Source organism: Portunus trituberculatus, chromosome 43 (assembly GCF_017591435.1).
Source record: "Portunus trituberculatus isolate SZX2019 chromosome 43, ASM1759143v1, whole genome shotgun sequence".
Taxonomy (NCBI): Eukaryota; Metazoa; Arthropoda; class Malacostraca; order Decapoda; family Portunidae; genus Portunus; species Portunus trituberculatus.
Genome location: NC_059297.1, coordinates 4,151,671 through 4,164,170, shown reverse-complemented (window position 1 = coordinate 4,164,170; position 12,500 = coordinate 4,151,671). Strand labels below are relative to the sequence as shown.

At 44.9% G+C, this 12,500-nt stretch overlaps 1 long non-coding RNA gene across 1 annotated transcript in view; it reads right to left on the bottom strand.

Moving 5' to 3' along the window:
- LOC123518380 overlaps window positions 1–12,500 on the bottom strand; it is a 37,657-nt gene that overhangs the window by 13,398 nt on the left and 11,759 nt on the right. Inside the window, exon 3 of the long non-coding RNA XR_006678771.1 lies at window positions 4,594–4,760. This is a non-coding gene — a long non-coding RNA (uncharacterized LOC123518380). The remainder of the gene's footprint in view (window positions 1–4,593; window positions 4,761–12,500) is intronic.

Here is a 12,500-nt window from a genome sequence, read left to right as displayed (position 1 = left end):
AGACCGTACGTTAGCGGAGATACTGCAGGAGGAAGTAAAGCGCTCATATAAAGACAGCAAGAGACAGGAATGAGTGAGGGTAGTGCACGGTAGGTGGGCGCGATGGTGCTGGATGTGGAAGAGGGTGCTGAAGGAAATGACGGCTTTCAGATGTGGTTACAGATAAAGAGGTGAAGACTGGCTAAAGAACAAGTGTCTTTTCTCAGCATTATGTCTTACGTCATCCTAGAATGAATTATATCACTTTGAAAAATGATACCATTCTCTCGCCCTCGTGGTTAAAAAGGTAAAATATATATTCATAAAAATATACGACCGGAAAGTTAAAAAATAATACAAATTCATGAGTTATTTATAAAGCACAATTTCACTTTACTCTAAGATTTGTCCTTCCTCCAGGCCATCCACTTCCTCCTGTCGCGGCGAGCAAAGAACTCCCGGAGGCTCACAGCTCACAGGTAACTCAACTAATTCCACCCCCCCTCAACACCTTCACCTTGAAACCTTTTGTGTACGGCACCCTTTGACTGGCACCCTAAATGATAACCCCTTTAACATTGGCACTCTGAGTTGACACCCTCTTAAACTAGCACACCAGTTCTGGCACCTCTGCCGTGCACATCCCCCCCGACTTTGGCACCCCAACCCGTGACAAGTAACTGCTAGGGTGGCATTTGATATCTTGATCCTCACTCCTCTCACATCGACACTGGCACTGAAATTTATACAAGTGGCACTGAAATTTGTAGCACAGAGCCTCTCTTTTCTATCCATTAATAACTTTTTCCTTTTCTTTTTGCTACTGCTGCTTTTTTTTTTTCTTCTTCTTCTAACAACACAGCTTCCCTCTTCTCTATCCTTCAAGTTCTTCCTTCCTGTTGTTGTTCCTCTTTCTTCTTCTCGTCCCCACCTGAGTAAATACGAAATGTACAATTTTCTTTCTTTTTTCTTTACGGTTTTGAGTTTCATAATTTCGCGGGTGGTCAAGTCTCTCTCTCTCTCTCTCTCTCTCTCTCTCTCTCTCTCTCTCTCTCTCTCTCTCTCTCTCTCTCTCTCTCTCTCTCTCTCTCTCTCTCTCTCTCTCTCTCTCTCTCTCTCTCTCTCTCTCTCTCTCTCTCTCTCTCTCTCTCTCTCTCTCTCTCTCTCTCTCTCTCTCTCTCTCTCTCTCTCTCTCTCTCTCTCTCTCTCTCTCTCTCTCTCTCTCTCTCTCTCTCTCTCTCTCTCTCTCTCTCTCTCTCTCTCTCTCTCTCTCTCTCTCTCTCTCTCTCTCTCTCTCTCTCTCTCCACCCAACGTTCATCAGGGCGGGCCAGTATTACTAATCCTCGGTGCCATCCGCCAGAACCCTCCCGTCCCTACCCCTTCCCCTGCCCAACACACACCAGTCTAGAATAAGACTAATTAAAACTGCTATCAGACTTACATTAAACCGGGGTAGTGTACCTGGCGGGTCTCGGGCTGGGGCGGGGATTGAGGGAGGGGAGGGAGGCAGTGACGGGGTGACATCAACACTCGTATTTCCTTTGGTCCAATTAGGCGGCTGTTTGGCCGTGTAATGAGACTTCGGCAATAACTGTCGCGGCGCGGGGAGGGGGGAGACAGAGTGCCTACCCGACGGAGACAAAGTGTCGCTCGGTAGTGCCAAGACGTCCCCTTCCCCATCGCTTTCACAGTGCCACTCCGATCCTCCGCTTCCTCCAACGTAATATCATCATCGTCTTTCCCCTCTTCTCTCCCTCCCTTCGCAACCCTTTCCCCTTGCTAACCTCGCCATTCTCCCTCGCTCTCCCCATCTTCCCATGACTGTTCCCCATAGGCTCCCTCTCCGTTTTGTGTGCTATCATACCACCGCCTGCCTTGCCCTCTGTAAAGTCCCGTCGTTTCTTTGTCTTTAAAATAACCATGAATTTCCTGTCCATAGTGTGTGTGTGTGTAATTCACCTCGGTTTCCTGCTGGTCACTCAGCCAGTCTTCCCCATTACGGAGCGAGCTCAGAGCTCATAGACCGATCTTCGGGTAGGACTGAGACCACAACACACTCCACACACCGGGAAAGCGAGGCCACAACTCCTCGAGTTACATCCCGTACCTATTTACTGCTAGGTGAACAGGGGCTACACATTAAGAGGCATTTGCCTCGCTGCTTTCCGAGACTCGAACCCGGGCCTCTCAATTGTGAGTCGAGCGTGCTAACCACTACACTACACGGTGTGTGTGTGTGTGTGTGTGTGTGTGTGTGTGTGTGTGTGTGTGTGTGTGTGTGTGTGTGTGTGTGTGTGTGTGTGTGTGTGTGTTCGTCTGGCTCTGCACAGTTTCAGCTTGAGAGATGACGCAGGGAGGAGGTGACAGGCGAGTGGATGCGATGTCGTTGCTGGAGGTGGCAGAGAGAAGTGTTTCTGAGAACGCTGGGTGACATGGCGGTGGACGGCGTCAGAGGGGAGGTTTTGCATGTGAGTGGTGTGTGATGACATGGCTGGGACAGGGTAGGGTAGAGAGCAGTGGGGAGGGAGAGTGAAGAGGCGGAAAGGTGAGTACTAGTATAGTATGGATCAGGCCGTGTATGATTGGTAAAAACTCTTAAAACCTTGGAATGATAAATAGTTAGTTATATAGCAGTAGGTAATTAAGTTATAAAGCAGTAATGTGGTGGTCCTGATGAAGTGTTTTTTTTAGAAAGGAAGGTGGTGATAAGTATTGGGCTATGGTGGGTAGGCGGCAGTGATGGCAGTGCTGATTGTAGGCACGGTAAAAACAACTGTTCAACTGAAGAGATAAAGAAAGAGAAATTCGGAGGATATCAATGTAGTCTTTATATTAAGCATTTTGTTGTCATAACAGGATGCGGTTTAATGACCTGGACAGCCGCCTCGCCACCTCAATGATCACCAGCGTGACATCAAAACCTTCAGCCTGAAGGCTTCAGGTGCCGCCTTGGTCTCCAGCACCAAGATCACCACTGCACCGCGCTGAAAAGCGTTACCAAGGCAGCTTCGTTGCCTCACACTATTTTGTTCACTGCTCATAGAAATTCTTTTGAATTTAGAACAAGTTTTGTGCTGGAGGTGCTGTACCTCAGAAGGTGTGCTTTACATGGAAAGCATATTCAGATGAATAAATCAACACAAACAAAGCTGTGTTGATTTCCAGTAGCTGAAAATCTTGCGCCCCTTATTTGAGCAGCTGTAAATAATCATTACAAACACGTACACCACACTTATCAACCAGAGATCTTTGCAAGTTGGACTGATAGCGTGATGAGCAATGATTACGCTTGTTTCTGAAAATGTGGAGGAGATACCTAGAAGAGTAGTTACAGCATATGATTGTGGCAGTTCACCTCGAGTAAGACATTCCAGCCCTCATAAAGGAAACTGCTCGTATATAATGAGATTCCTCAAATCTTGGCAATCCACTCGAGTGCTGCAGCCTGCTGTGAGGGCCGTGGCACAGGACCAGTCTGCTAATCGTGAAGCAGATATCCGTCCTTGAGCATCGAGCATATACTGTCATTTTCTTCTTTCACGGCTAAAACCAACAAAGACGTGAGGAAACACAGCAACTGAGACATGTGAGAGAAGCGCCAGCAGGACACATCGCGACACTCGGGACAGCGCCTCGAGTGACAAACAGGCAGGCTGCTCTCAACAAAAAAGAATACAGATGGAAAAGCAGATTACACAAACAACAACGTTCTGCCATACAAAAACATGATAGTCTACCAATGCTGAACACTATCAAAAACACCACCTCAAGCTTATCAGGTGTGAGGACGCGCCAGAACCAGTATGAAAAAGTGGGGAATTTGGTTGTAAAAGGCATCATCAACTTGTTTGACTAGTTTGTGCAATATTCTGCTTGTTCAAATCTGCTTGCAACTGAAGGGCAAGTGGGCAAGTGTCCAACAGGGAAAAAATGTAGATTCTCTCTCTCGCTTTCGTTCTTTCCCCATCACTTACTGGTGCTAGCACACACCCTGCACAATTGATAAATATCAAGCATCTTCAGTTCCTTTAAAAAATCATCTACTTTTCATAAAGATTGAATCGTGATTAATTTTGATTCCCTTTCAACTTATCCCGAGTGTAAACAGTTTACAAATATCTTCGATGTTGGCCTGAATTATTTAGGAATCTATTGGTAATGCATACCGTCCCCACCTCTTCTGTTAGTGACCCTTAATAAAGCGACTCAAGGAATAAAGCCTGAAGCGTTTCTTCTCCTTTTTAAGTTTTATCTCCTCTGTCGCCATTTCACAAGGAACAGTAACTATGCATACAATACTAATATTCTCAGTGAAGTTTAAAAGAAGAGCAAGGTAAGTAACTGGTGTGTGTTGACAATTACAGACACTGGTGATGATCTTAAGGTCACTGGACATGTGCGCAGCTCGGCCAACAAGAACACCGGCGAAAACATGATCAAGGACACACTACCTTTGTGTAGGTCCAGGATCAAGACTCAGGAGCTGAAGCAAATCGCCATTGACTGCACGAAAAAGAGCAAAAATGTCAAGGCTAAACAGGTTTTATTTTGAATAAACTCTATATAACCTGATCCTACTGATTCCCCCTCCCCCTCACGTGAACACTTCTTACCGTCAGGTCACCGCGAACAGGCCCAAGCCAACACCATGGAAAACTGGAGCAGGTAGAGTGCTTCACTACTGCTACATCCGCTCATGTCGGTGGTGGTGGTAGTGGTGGTCGCCTCATCCTCGCCTGTCGCCTGTCCGTGTGCACGTCGAGCCGACATACAGCCGCCCCTGCAAGAGAAGAAGACACCGCTGGCAATCATACTACTAATGCTACACACACACACACACACACACACACACACACACACACACACACACAGTGGAGGATGAGGTCAGGAAAACTGTCAGCCGTGAGAATTAATGCTGAGGACAGACTAGTTTAATAATATTCACAGCCTGAAAACAGGGTGCGTTTGTAAGAGAATAATTGTATATATTACTATGCATACATGCAATTTTACAGTGTTCCATAATGTTAAAGATATAAATAATGCGCCCCAATATTTGCTAAAGATCGAAAAACAGTTTCTTGTGCTTAATTTATCCTGAGTTAAATTGCAGCCAAATCTGATGATACCTTTGTGAGTTCGGCGGCACGGGAGTAAAAAGCTGCTATCTGTCAGTCACGTCAGCGCCTTGACGGGGAAAGTAGCGCCGTGGCCGCCGATAGCATCAGTGGCCGCCAATACGGGTCCGGGGCACGAGGCATTAATTCCCGAGAAACAGAGTGGCCCTCAAGCCTGCCAACCGCACAAGTTCGCGCCAACATTACGAGGCGCCGTACAAAAACCCGTGTAGTAAATATCAAGAGGTTCGTCGTAAGTATTATGGTTAAAACGCATATTTGAACTAAAATTAGTGGGCGAGTGTCTGCAAAAACGGAGGGGTCGGGCGGCAGGTGAGGCACTTCCAACCTCCTCCCCCACCTCGGCACGTCACCCGCGCCGCCGCCTGTTTGCTTGTCTACCTCATTTATCTGATGTACCTGTTTTCCAAAAATTATAAACGCGGCGCTCTAATACATTCTCGATCTGCTGCAGGGGAAGTCACGAGGGGCTGAGGGCTGGGGAAGCAGTTTTAGGGGGTCACCGTAGCGTTAAGGGAGCTAGACTGTGGAATTGTAAAGAGACGGAATGCATGGAGTGCCGAAGTGTTAGGGTGGGCAGGAGTGCAAGGTGAGGACAGCTCTATTCAGCCAGGGGAGTGAAGGGAGGACAGTGTAAAGAGGGTGGCGCTGAAGTGTGAGGGGCACGGCAGTGGTTCTCGCCGTCCAACACCTTTCCCACGTCGTCTTCACTCAAACTTACTTGTTACTTCCATTTATTTCCGTCCTTATTTCCTCCCTCCGTCTCTCCTTCCTAACTCCTGATTTGCATATCTCCGCCATACCGCCAGGGGGAGCCACCAGTTAAAGCTACAGTGAGGGAACAGGGAAGGTTAGTGCGAGGGAAAAGGTAAGGTGACGCGCAAGTTAGTTCTAGTGAAGCAATAGTTAAGTTAATACAAGGGAACAGATGAATTAAGTGTGAGAGAGTATGTTTGTCTAGTCTGGGGAAATAGTTTAGTGTGAGGGAGCAGGTGAGTTCAAATGTGAGGAAGCAGGTAAGTGTGCACAGACAAGACCGACAATGACTGGCTAAGAAGTTTTTTTTTCTTTTCTTTTTTAGTTTCCCGTAAATGTCGTGAGTGTACACAGGTGAAGGAATAAGTGTTGGTGGCGCCGTGCACCTTGTGGTTTGGGGCCAAGATTCTATGAGGGTTGGAATTAGCAGGCGGACGATTACACTCATAAAGCACGATAATTCAAGTATCCAAGTGGCCCATTGCTTTGTGTTTTCCTGTGCTTCCCAGTATTAGTCCCCGCTCCCTCTTCCACCTCACCACTCGCTTTCCGCTCCTACTCTCCCCTCCCCTTCCCCTTCCCTTCCCTCCCCTTCCCTCCTATCCTTTCCCCTCCCCACCCCAACTCCCCTCTCTCCTCTCCTCTCCTCTCCTCTCCTCTCCTCTCCTCTCCTCTTCTCCACTCCCACGCCACGCCTAAAACAGAAGGGGAGTAAAAAAAAAAAGGAAACACCCTAACTACGCACATTAAGATATATTTTCCCTGTCATTTTTTCTTGCAGGAATGTCCCTCTTTTTCTGAAGGAGGTAATTCTCCGTATTAAAAGGGTAATGCTGCAAGGAGAGCTGGGAGGGATTAACTATTTATGAAGAACAATTTGCGTGGAGACACAAAGTGTTGGTTGGCTACACCGGAGTAATTCTGCGATATTCGAATTAGAAGAATTAATAAAAAACGAGTACTACTCAGCCAGCTTGAGAAACTAACATGAAAAATAATAGAATTATCATAAAGTCGCGCGCTCTGACAATATGGTTGCTGCAAACATGTGTAATAAATCTTAGAACAGCATTAATAAAAAAAAAAAAAAGACAAATTTGCAAGAAAGACTAAGATACGTTCTGCTGATTTTTCAAGTAACGAAAAGAACGTGAACTTCGTTGACATAGTAGATTAATGTACATGATATGCTTCAGAGTTCTAATAGAATGACAAGTGTAGTAGTTCAGGGTAACACGAAACACTCATCTTCCCCCCGAGAGCGAGGCCTCCCGATGGCAGTCATTACGGCCACGGTGACAGAAGGCCTCGTGACGCATCCATTTTTTTTTTTTTGACATCTTGGCGGGCGTGAGGGAAGAACAAGACCCCGTGATGACCGGCGCCACGGACCAACACGGCCAGGGTAATAACAAAGATGAAGAGCCATTCCCCGCACCAGAAATGCCCTCAGTCTCCCTCACCACCGCCACAACGCTCACATGAAGCCATCATCATCAATAACCACAACTACCACCATCTGTCACGACAATCACATTTACCTTCCCTTTGATCGCCGTTACCACTACCAAACCTCACAAAAGATATTCTCTCTTTACGCACACGCTCTCCCTTCTCTCTTCCCTCCTCCCTGGTGTACCCTCCAACACCAAGGGTGGTCCTGTGGTGCCTTACGGTGCCTCGCAGTGCCAGACACACATGCCCTGATGGATCATTTGTCAGGTAATGATTGTGTTGATAATTTAGTGCGACGTGCCGAGATGAGACGAAGCGATGCCGTGTCTTGGAGGAGTGCCATGATGTGTGTGTGTGTGTGTGTGTGTGTGTGTGTGTGTGTGTGTGTGTGTGTGTGTGTGTGTGTGTGTGTATATATATATATATATATATATATATATATATATATATATATATATATATATATATATATATATATATATATATATATATATATATATATATATATATATATATATATATATATATATATATATATATATATATATATATATATATATATATATATATATATATATATATATATATATATATATATATATATATATATATATATATATATATGTATATATATATATATATATATATATATATATGTATATGTGTGTGTGTGTGTGTGTGTGTGTGTGTGTGTGTTTTCTTTGCCCCCTCTCTCTTTCTCTCTCTACGGAAATAATTTGCCACTCTAGTCGTGTTAGAAGCACACTTTCACAGCCACGCTTAAAGAGTTTCAGTGTTTCTGGGTGGGAGGTAACCGCCGCCAAAACCAAAGTGGCAGAGATTAGGGCAAGATTTGAACCGCCGGCATCGAGGCTCCATGACTCAGGGGTAATCTAGACAGCATCGGAGTGTACGAGCTGCATGGACGATCACACGTAAGATGTTAGGTGTGAGTTGAAGAAATGGTGATACTTCAGTATTTCTTCTACGAATCTCTCCCCGAATTTCTTATATACTTTATGGTGTGTGTGTTTACAATGCGCAAGTGGCGAAGCATTTCATTTTACTATCTAACATTTGATTTCTAGATCAGATAATATAGCGTATCAATGTAATATCCAAAAACAAAACACCACTAGCATTTATTATCTCCATATTTTTATCAATTTATTCTCACCATGTGTAACAACAACGACTTTATAATCAAGATACTAATGAACACAACACACAATAAAAAACGCCTCGTAATCACACAAGTCCAGCAAACTCGCGCGCTCCTCATCACACACAACCTTGCCTCAACTCTCTACCTTTGGCCAGGGAACTCCAGCCAAGAGAGGGAGTGGCAAAGCTTTGGAACTCAGCTGTAGTACTTCTAAGCTTATTTCGCGCACCCCCTTTGCCGCATGTGTGTTAATGTTCATCAGTGCATGGCTGGCGAGGTTTTTGCTGGGTGAGAGAGCATGCAAGGAGGCCCCGGATTTTTAGCACGATGGAGAGTGTGAGCCGTTCAAGAGTGAAGGTCCTCAGCAAAGGGTATGAATAGGCAGGTAGCTTGGTGCTGCCTTTGCCTCAAGTCCTCCACAACACCACGCCATGACGCTTAACCTGAGTGAGAGAGAGAGAGAGAGAGAGAGAGAGAGAGAGAGAGAGAGAGAGAGAGAGAGAGAGAGAGAGAGAGAGAGAGAGAGAGAGAGAGAGAGAGAGAGAGAGAGAGAGAGAGAGAGAGAGAGAGAGAGAGAGAGAGAGAGAGAGAGAGAGAGAGAGAGAGAGATGACGACAACGGGTGAAGATAAAACAATCAAAAAAAAATCAACAAAATGAGAGGGCAAGAAAGGGAATAAGACATGAAAGTGGGAGAAAATATAGAAAATAGATAAACAAACCGTTTCCCTATAAAACACTGAAAAACCCCACTGAAATACCACCACATTGATACACTCTGCCACCTCTATAGACCCTGCCTAATGCAAATAAAGGGGTCTAATCTTACACAAACCTTCCTCCACCTCACCTTCCTCTCACAAAACCGTAACACAACATACCACACCGTTCCCAAACTTCCCACCCTTTTGCCAATCCTGAGTCGTGAAGGTTCCCCTGTGAGACCATTACCCATTACTCATTACCTACTACCCCACACTTCCTCCTGATAAGCCTACGCTCTCCACCCCACGCCCTGCTATCTGGGGACCGCCTGGCAGTGTTGGATGGCATCAGCACGGTGACCTATGAGGCTTATGTTGGTGGTGGACGTTCATTTGAAGTATATTTTGATTAGTTTTTGTACAGCCTCGTGTGATCTATCGGCGAGTGAAGGGAGGGAGGTGGTATGTAATGACCATGACGTGGGGGGGGAAGTATATGATGAAATTAAGTATAGGATAAAAATAGGTGTGCTGATAATAATTACGAGCAGTTTATTAACCCTTCCAGTACTGGGACACTTTTTACCTTGAGATTTGTGTACAATTAGACCATTTTATTTGCATTAGGAAGGATCTATGGAGGTCAGAAGATTAATGGCCACAGTCTTTACTATCTTAATCCCCTACATAAGTTTCTGAAGCTGTATAAAATCACCAAATAGTAACCAGAATGAATACGGAAACGCGACATGGTAAGGAATGGGTTAAGAAGCTGTCGTTATCTAAATTATTTCAATTAACTACAGTGAAGGTATATCAAGTGTATGATGAAATTGAGTATAGGATAAAAATACGTGTGCTAGTAATTGCGCACTATGTATTGAGAAACTGTTTTTTAGCTAAAGTATTGTAACTAAATGCTTTGAACGTATACGAGTCTTCATGTGATTATTCGCCTGGTGTGGGAAGAGTTTAGTGACCGAGATGAATAAATGTAGCTGCTTATTTTTAACTTTTATCCATCTTATCTTCCAATTCAAGGCGTGACGTTTAGTTCGTGTTTCTTTTTTGAGACTGTTGTAACTTGTAAGTTGAAGGAAGCTTGTAATGACCAGGAAAAACATTAAACATTATGAAAGACTTGTTGATTAGGTGGAAATTTCTTATTCAACTCTGTCATGCTTAAATTTCTTTATATTCATTTTTATAAGGGCACAGGGAATAGCAACTAAATTCTAAATAAAAAAAGACCCACTAAGAAGCTATGCCCATAAAAAAAATTAAAAGCTCTAGCCAAAATACAAAAAAAAAAAAAAATACAGAAATAAATACAGAAGCAGGCAGGGAGTAAATGGTTGGCCTCTTATTTGTGAACGCTTAGCCAGTCAACACTTTCAGCGACGCCTTTGCCGACCACAGAGCTCCCAGTAATCGTCATGGGTAAGATTGATAAGTAAATTCGGCAGCTTCAGACCTTCAGTGCACCTTTCTCTTTTGTCGCCTTCAGCTAAAGTACCTCTTGTATAAATATAATTGCTGGTACTTCGTATTGTTGTTCCTTTTCTACATATTATCCCTTACTTTTTTCACAATCACCCAAGACACCTTTCCTTTTATCTTCCTTATACTATTCACACACTAGCTTACTTTGTCCTCATCGAACTATACACTATTTCTATCTTTCGTGTCTCTTCCCATTCCTCTCTCCTTCCCTAACTTATTAATTCTTCTTTCTCTCCTTTCTTCTTTTCGTCCACATGACCTATTCTTCACCCAAACCATTACATTCCCTACATTTCCCAATCATTTTTCCTCCTGTTCCTCCTTCTCCTCCTCCTCCTCCTCCTCATTATTCCCCCCTAGTCCCGTTCGTCCTACTTTGCGAGCTAGTAAAGGAAAGAGGTGGTGTTTTGCGGTGGTTTTCGTTTCATGTGGGTTGTGTATATGCCCGCGTGCCGATAAACAAGACGCAGGAACACGAGACCCGTGACAGGGGGCGCCGCTCCCTTTGAGGTGCAGAGAGAGACTTGACTTCAGGAGGGAGGGAGAAAGAAATCTGGGAGAGAGAGAGAGAGAGAGAGAGAGAGAGAGAGAGAGAGAGAGAGAGAGAGAGAGAGAGAGAGAGAGAGAGAGAGAGAGAGAGAGAGAGAGAGAGAGAGAGAGAGAGAGAGAGAGAGAGAGAGAGAGAGAGAGAGAGAGAGAGAGAGAGAGAGAGAGAGAGAGAGAGAGAGAGAGAGAGAGAGAGAGAGAGAGAGAGAGAGAGAGAGAGAGAGAGAGAGAGAGAGAGAGAGAGAGAGAGAGAGAAACTTGTCATCTCTCAATCCTAACATCAAAAGAAAACTATTGAATGCAAATCTTACTTCGCCTCTTTACGCTTTCTCTACAGACTACTTAACCCTTTCAGTACTGGGATGCATTTTTACCTTGAGAATTGGGTATAATTAGACCCTTTTATTTACGGTAGGAAGAGTCTATGGAGGTCAACAGATTAATGGCCACAGTCGTCACTATTCTAATCTCACACATAAATTTCTGACGCTGTAAAAAAAATCACCAAATAGTAAGCAGAATGAATATGAAAACGCGTCATGGTACTGAAGGGGTTAAAAATCCAATTACAATATCAAATGCAAATTCAAAAGCTACAAACTTCTACCCAAACCAAACCAAACCAAACCAAACCAAACCAAACCTAACTACTTAAAGATCAGTTCATATTAGCATCCAAACCCTTCTCGTCCTGTACTACTTGGACAGGGGAATTTCGAAGAGGTGCCTCACTTTGCCTCAGGGGTTTCTCTTCTCCGGGCAAGAACATATCAGCGTCAGCTAAAGGCGAGGAGTTAGGGAATAGCAAAGCAGGACCTTGTAGCTCTTGATTCACTTAATTAACATGGCTATTGAGGAGGAGGAGGAGGAGGAGGTGGTGGTGTAGTGTGTGTGTGTGTGTGTGTGTGTGTGTGTGTGTGTGTGTGTGTGTGTGTGTGTGTGTGTGTGTGCGTGCGTGTGCGTGTGCGTGCGTGTGCGTGTGCGTGCGTGTGCGTGTGTGTGCGTGCGTGTGCGTGCGTGTGTGTGCGTGTGTGTGTGTGTGTGTGTGTGTGTGTGTGTGTGTGTGTGCGTGCGTGTGTGCGTGCGTGCGCGAGTCCGTGTCCGTGCGTGTCCGTGTGTGTGCGTGTGTGTGTGTGTGTGTGTGTGTGTGTGTGTGTGTGTGTGTGTGTGTGTGTGTGTGTGTGTCCGTGCCCGTGCGTGTCCGTGCGTGTCCGTGTCCGTGTGCGTGTGTGTGTGTGTGTTTGGTATCTAAAT